Genomic DNA, 7,653 nt, shown 5'->3' with positions numbered 1-7,653 from the left:
TTTCTTTCAAATTCAACTGAAAACGCGTGAAAATGAATAAATAATTTTCAGATAGATAAAGGAAAAATTCTCGAGAGAACATTACAAAATCTAAAATGGGCAATTTGCATACTAATAAGCCTAAAAAGTCCAAATATATTGCAGCGCGAGATGGCGAGACGGCCGTCTCGCGCCTTTCGCATCTCTCAAATGCGGGCCCGAAAATACGCAGGGCTAATTGCATTGAGGAAAGGTTTTAAAGCCATTAACTAGGACTGCCCTAGCTCAGAAACAATCTTATCACATTTGGCAAACTTCAGAGGTAAGAATCTCCATAAGTTCTAGTTTAAAATGAGTTTAGACTGGTCAAATGATATTTAACTAGTTTGATCTGTAATTTCCTTTGTCTCAACTTTAACACCATAATCCTCCTTCTCTTTGTTTAAAAACAAAGAACCTACAACAAAACTTGAAATTTATTTTACTACATCATAAACATGCAAATGAACTGTTTTATTATTGCTACAAACGCAACTGAGGCTCCTTCGCGATGATCCGCGCAAGGCGTTTTTACCTGTTTCACTCGGGAAGTTGATAAAACTGCCGACCGAATCATCTCAATGGCCGTTTTCACACTAGAGACGGACAAATCGTCTTAGTGTGAAAACGCGACGGACACGATTTTGGACGTACAAGTCGTCTGAATTTGTCCATCGATGTAGCCGTCTAGGAAGACGATTTTTCAAGGATGACTTGGTCGTCCAGATGGACAAGTCGTCTAAAAGCCGTCTTAAATTTACACTAGACGAACAAATCGTCAGACGACTTGTCCGTCTTCTAGTGTGAAAGCGGCCAATATGTAAAGGGCAAACGAAGTGCGTTGTACAATACTCGTGTGTTTTCGGCTATTACAATAATACTGTGCGTGTACAGTCGCAGCCTAAGTAAGAAAAGGCTGCGAGCGATTTTCAGTTTAATACGGCGGGTGGCACATATAGAACATGCAAAAACTGAGATAAAAAAACAGCTAATAAGGAATTAAGGAGCTGAAGGAACAGCAAGAAGAAGCGACTTTTAAAAGTACCACAAATGACCCGTAGAGGCTCAAAATAAAACTGACAATAGACCGCTTATTGATCCTATCCGACCAAAATGCAATGGAAGCGATCACATGACCACACACTACTTTTATAACGGTAAACAGTTCACCAAACGAATAGCCCGTGGGCACTCCCATATATAAGTTATATAGGTATGTGCCGCTTATTATGAGGTTATGGCTTTCAAGCAGTTTAGTCTGGGATAGGATATAGAAATCACAGAGATTTGGTCTAGAATAGGGTATCATTTGCTGGAAAACTGATCAGTACTATGAGGAATTTAGTCCAGAATAGGAATAAAAACTCAGAAGAGAAAGAGGCTTTCCTAAATGTAAATAAAATCATTGCGGCATCGTTGTTGACAGATGGTTTTCCATTAAAAAACACTAATAGTGATGCAGTTCTAAAAAATAGGTCACCAAGGGTGACATGAGTCTAAGCCGTTGGCGTCTTCCGTCGTGCCGGTTGGGTGTCCCTGGGTCAGTCATCTCCGGTTCCCTCCCATTCGTCTCTTCCCTCTCTTCTCCCTTCCTCCTCGTCTCACAAATGCAAGTCTAGTATAGGGTTGCAAAATCAGCTGAACATGGTCTGGTAAAGAGTAAGGGTTTCAGAGTCCCAGCGGCACACCCCCACCCAAAAATACACAGAGTGCCCCCCTGGAACAAATAGCTGCATGAGAAGTGGCTTGCAATGTAAATTCAAGGAGCTTTTCACGTGAAACATTTTGAAAACGCCTAAACGGTTTAAGTCTTGTGTTGTAAACAAACGTTTTATAAAATAATTCAACATGCCCGTGCGCTTTAATTTCACCGCTCCAGCCTGTAGGAAAGATTTTAATGAGATGAGAAAATGAAATTTGTGTATCCTCGGTAACTGATTTAGCTCAAGTGCTAATGGGGCCGAGCATTCAAACGTTAAAAACAAATATTTCAAATTAAACAGTTTAGTTTTAAAGTTTTAAAATCCCAGCTGGAGGCTAGGAGGCGACTAGTGGGCTATTTACAAGCGTGGCCGAGGTGTTGAACTCGGGTTTATCGTGAAAAACCTCAAGGTGATGGTCAGAACGAGACTTGAAACCGGGGACCTTCGGATTTAAAGTTCAGCGATCTTACCACTCCGCTACACTTCCTCATTTGACGACATTTTGCTATTTTCTCATTCTAGCGACTCGCCATTTATGCAACAAGCAAAGGCACTTGGGGTAAAGAGACACAAGCAGGCTTTTTAAAACTTCCCATAAAGCTTTTTTTTAGATATCCAAACACAGCCTTGCCGACCTAGAGCAGTGACTAGGGAAAGTAAGCATCTAACTAAAGATAGTTTAAAGGGAAGTTTCGATATTTAAATCGTCAGGGTGCAATTCAAATCAACAGAAATAAAGGGAGCGCACGAGGGCGCACTGTTTTTACATTGACAGCATATTGTACAGTATAAAAATGAACATGTAGCGTGCATTAGCATCTTTAGGTTGTTCATACGCTGGATGTGCCACCTTACAGTACGGACGACTGAAACTTGATTAAAAAGGAAGGTAAGGAAACTTTATTTAACCAGGGTGGCCCATTCAGCAACGAGGCTGGTATCCATTGGGGCCCTGGGACAATAAAATTATGTACAAGATAAAAATACTAAAAATATAAAAATTTGAAGAAACGTTTATAAAAACTTTAAAAAGCATTAAAACTTAAAGCTAAAGAAAACAAACTCTAAAAAATAAAGTTTACAAATAAAAATGTCTAATTATCATACTTTTAAAATTATTTAAGGACGGGACACTTTTAACATAGGCTGGGTTATTTCATACTGTTAAATTCCCGTTATAAGCCCTGGGCTTATACAACTTCGTAAGAGGTTTTGGATGGGCTTATAAACGGGAGGGCTTACATCCGGGGGGCTTAAAAGCGGAATACAAAAAAACATTTCGAAACAAACCACGGCAGTGTGGATCGAAATACGTTAAGTTAAAATAAAGCAAAAATTTAGCCATGTTTAGTACTCTCATCTAGCAGAGAGGGGCTTATATCCGAAGGCACTTTTAACCGGGTGCATTGTTTTGTTTCAGCGCCGGGTAGATGGGCCTATAACCATGGGGGCTTATAAGCGGGGGTGTTATAACCGGAATTTTACGGTACACTTGAAGCCCCACCTTACGGCACGCACGAATAAATCAGTTATACAGCGGTTTCTTTTATTCATAGCTTATATCATTAATTTTGTTTTTATATCTCTGGTCACTTTAAAGCGATATAATTGTTAATTCGTTGGTTATGCTACAGTACACGAATGGACTGACTAACTGTAGCGAAATTTATGTTTTCTTTTACATCGACTTGGGCGTGTAATAAAACCCAACAGTGGTCATGCAATTTTGTTTATTGTTGAGAAAATATGGAAGACGCTTTAGAAAAAACTTTTGAGAACAAGCAGAAACAAAACCGTGAAAGGAAAGAACATATGGCCTTTATGCAAATGTTTTTTTCCTACACTTATGTAATTCTTAAAACATTTCTGTTATTTTTCTCATTTCTTTCAAAATGCAAGACCATATGGTTTTATCCCAGACCACAATTTTGGTTCGAGAACAGCCTGTCGTTTTCGCTGCTCGCGCGTTTTCTTTTTCCCAAACGTGATCCAGCTTGCGACCAGGGCTCAATAATTCCTTGTTTTGAATAGTGAGGACAGTGTACGTTTCTTGGACAAGTGAAATGATATTATTGCACTCATAGTTTATTAACCATTATATAACCAGATTTTATACACCAGAGCAACACTTAACGCCTCTTGATACGGATTTTGTTTTCTTCGTGTAATAAATAAATAAAGGAAAGAAATTTATAATCGTTCGCTAAACGTTTCGACTATTTTGTTTTAGTTTTCGATCGATTCATATACGAAGGAAATCCATTGGAATTTAAGTTCCTTTCCACTTAAAGAAAGCCGGGATACCTAAATTTAGTAATGCAGACGTTTTAACAGATATTATTTTACTCTAACATCGCGAACGCTCACAAACTTCAACCATCTGTTGAAATCGAGCGCTTTGCGAGCTATATTTTATTTAACAAGATTATTTTATAAATAGCAAACCGCGCGATGATCTCTTTTCCAGCCCCGGATGTGAAATAATAATTTTAAGAAAATCAACTAGGAAATATTGCTGGAGGTTATAGATTTTTTATTTGCGAGGAATAGACTGAAAAATGACTAATTTATTTCCGCTTCAAAAAAGAGTGGCAAATGTTTTGTGCTCGAGAGCAGAAGTCTACAAATGGAGCTAAAACTCAGTTTAAATCCCTTAATTGCTTATTTTTTTTACTGATATTTCTCAAAAGAAGACGTTTGATTTAAAAAAAAAGCACCGGAACTTATACACTGGTTTCGGAACTGTGTCAGGTGCGCCGATCAACAGCTTCAAATTAAGCTTTCAATGTCCCAAAACCAAAACGATTGTAACCAATTTGGCCACTTTTGTTGCTTGATCCCTTTTTACCGGCCGTGGAATAACTAATAGAGAAAGAAATTAGGTTTTAATCACTGTCTTTTGCATCTGTTCGAACTCACATCTTCAATTTCTTTATATCTTTGGCAACATGTCGACCGCTTCTTCGCCACGGTCCATGCAGAACTTTTCTGATCTGGAGAAGGAAATATGTCCTTATCTGCAAAATACCATTTGGCGAAAGACATACTTAACAGAAGATACGTTCAAAAATCTGGTTGCTTTAATTGTCATAAATTCGCTAGCACTTATTCTAAATATCCTGCTAAATGTGTTAGTCATCGTAGCCGTCGCAACGAGAAGGCCGCTTCGAACAAACTCGAATATTCTTCTAGCTTGTTTAGCGGGATCCGATTTGTTGGCAGGGCTGATCTCTCATCCCGTGAACATCGCGATGGAATTGAAGCGAATCCTCGGCGACGGTCCATTTTGTCCCCTGGAAAAAGTAAGTGCAATAACCCTTGGAGAAGCTGGTTTCGCTTCGCTTAATCACCTCTTGCTAGTAGGTATCGATCGCTATGTTGCTATTAAATATCCCTTGAGGTACCGGGACATTGTCACAAAGCAAAGGATAAAAGCTGGTATACTTCTCGCCTGGGTCATCACAACGGTTTTTACCATCCACGAAATTGTCTTGGCCGCTATAGACAGTGAGACCAAAACGTTCTCAGAGTACATGAACGCGGCGTCTATAATACTTGCTATTGTAGGGTTCGTTTACATTTGTGCTATCGGCTACACATATGTCTACATTTTCATAGTGTCACTGCGTCAGAAACGAAGCCTTCAAACTGAGCAACAATTGGCTCCAGAGGAAGCTAACAGAGTGAAGAAAAACAACAAGGCAGCCAACACCCTAGCATTCATTCTGGGTGCACTTATATTATCTTTTTTGCCTACAATAACACTTCTTTTACTAACAACCTCACGTCACTCAGTTGAACCGCGTTTTATACCTATTTTGTGGAGCTGGTCCACAACTTTCGTAACATTGGGTTCTATTTTTAACCCTGTAATTTACTGTTGGCGCATTAAGAAGCTCCGGCGAGCTTTTCTTGAGATTTTTCACTTTAAACAGCCGGAAAACGGGCCGCCAGAAATCGAGATGGTAGAAATAAAACGCCATCGAGCTGAAATTCAGCCTACCGCATGTGAGGCTCTTTCGATCCCAGTGGTTCAGGGAGAGCCGGTTCTGATGTCAGTTCGCCACTTAAACGTTGAAGAAATTTAGTATCTTGTAATAATCGAAGGATTCGTTTCTCAACACGGGTCGAACCATACACTGAGCTACAGGAGATTTTTGGGTTTTATTAGTCTAAGGTAGTGTGAAGAACTAATCAAGTTAAAATTATCGCGCTTCCTTCGATATGTTTCTAGAATTTCGCCGTGTGAAATGCAGTGTCGCTTTACTGATAGCGGGAATGTTCTAATTAACAATTATTCCACGAGCGCGCGTTGGCTATAACGACCTCATAACCAACAAGCGCGAGTGGAATAATTGTTTTATTAAAAACGCCCAAAGAATTGCAACATTTGAGCTCCCCAGCTATTTTCGTTGACGCGTATCGGCTACCATATTTGTGGTCAATGGTAAATGAGCTCATATACCATTGCCTGTTAACCAATCAAAACGCAAGAATTACAATAAACCATTGCTAATTTTTAATAAAAACGCATATCTAACCTCGGTTCTCAAAAATGATATATTTTCAAAGCGCTGAAAGATCTTGAAGACGCACATTTTTCTGTCGTAAATTGCTCGGAAAAATAAATGAATTTCAAATATAGAAGCCTAAAAGGAGTTTTCTAAAGCATGAAGTGGCAAACAAATAATTTAATATAAATAAAAAAAATTATTCAAGGGGTTATAGTGACACGCAGTAAGCTTCAAGCTGGTTATACAACATTTAATGATAGTTATTTACATTCGTTTCAGCTAATTTTATTTATTTATTTTGTTGTTTTCTAGTAGCGAATCAAAGTGTAATCAAACTTGTTATTTTACTGTATGGACAAGCAAAATAAAAATAAGCGATGTTATCTTAAAACACTCAGTGACTTTATTCTTTGAATAAGAAACTTTCACGTGAGGCCCTTTTCGTATGCTGCTCCTTCGCTTTCTTTGAGATGGGGGAGGGGGGGGGGGATGCGAAAGAGAGTCTTAATCCCGGGTCTTAAGGGAGGGCGAAGTCAACGAAAGGCTAGAAAAGAGAAGATTCGAAGAGGGATTTCCAAGAAGGTGGAAAGCAAGAGAACTAAAAAAAGGACATCGCAAGGACATTGCGCAAGAGAACGAAAAAAGGAGTATATATATATATATATATATATATATATATGATATATATATATATATATATATATATATATATATATAAACTTCTTGAACTTGAATAGAATAAATTTGTAGAGCGCTCAACTCTGAGAGGAGCAGTGATAATAATGGTCAAAAGTAGAAGATTTCAATTCATCGTTTTATTGCGACAACGCTGTTTCGTGTGATCAAGGTATGACCACACTCATCAGGCAACATCAACGAATGACCGTTAAAATACATAAACTGGCAATAAAAGGCTAACTTAAGGTTGCTATGCGATATAAAAACAGTTGCTATGATATATAAAAGCTATAGGGTTTGAAAACAGAAATTGCGTATACTAAAGATTGCGTTACTTAATCACAAAGTTCTTGAGAAGGAATCTGTTTCTGTGTGGGCACGAGCTTGCTAGTTCATTTCGCTTGTTAAGACTGCATAAATTCTTCTTACAAATGATTACAAATTTTTCAAAAAGACATAGACTACATTTGTTGTTAATGTTATTGTAGGGTCTACACTGCTTAATAATTCTCCACTTGATACTGAAAGGTTTGTTGGTGTCTTGGAGTGTCCAAACGTGTTTAGACAGTTCAGTCTCGTTTCTCTTGCTTTCGTGTCGAAAAGATGCTGTGTGGTTTCTGTAGCGGTCTTTGAAATTACTAGCGAGGCCTACGTATGATTCTGATGATGTTTGTGTTGTGACTGTGGCTTGATAAACTACATTTTGTGACAGGCATTTTCCGTCGGATCTTACAAGCCCT

This window comes from Oculina patagonica, chromosome 3 (genome assembly GCF_052425735.1).
Source record: "Oculina patagonica isolate OP01 chromosome 3, crgOcupat, whole genome shotgun sequence".
Taxonomy (NCBI): Eukaryota; Metazoa; Cnidaria; class Anthozoa; order Scleractinia; family Oculinidae; genus Oculina; species Oculina patagonica.
The sequence above is the reverse complement of the archived record's forward strand: the minus strand, read 5'-3'. Positions refer to the sequence as shown.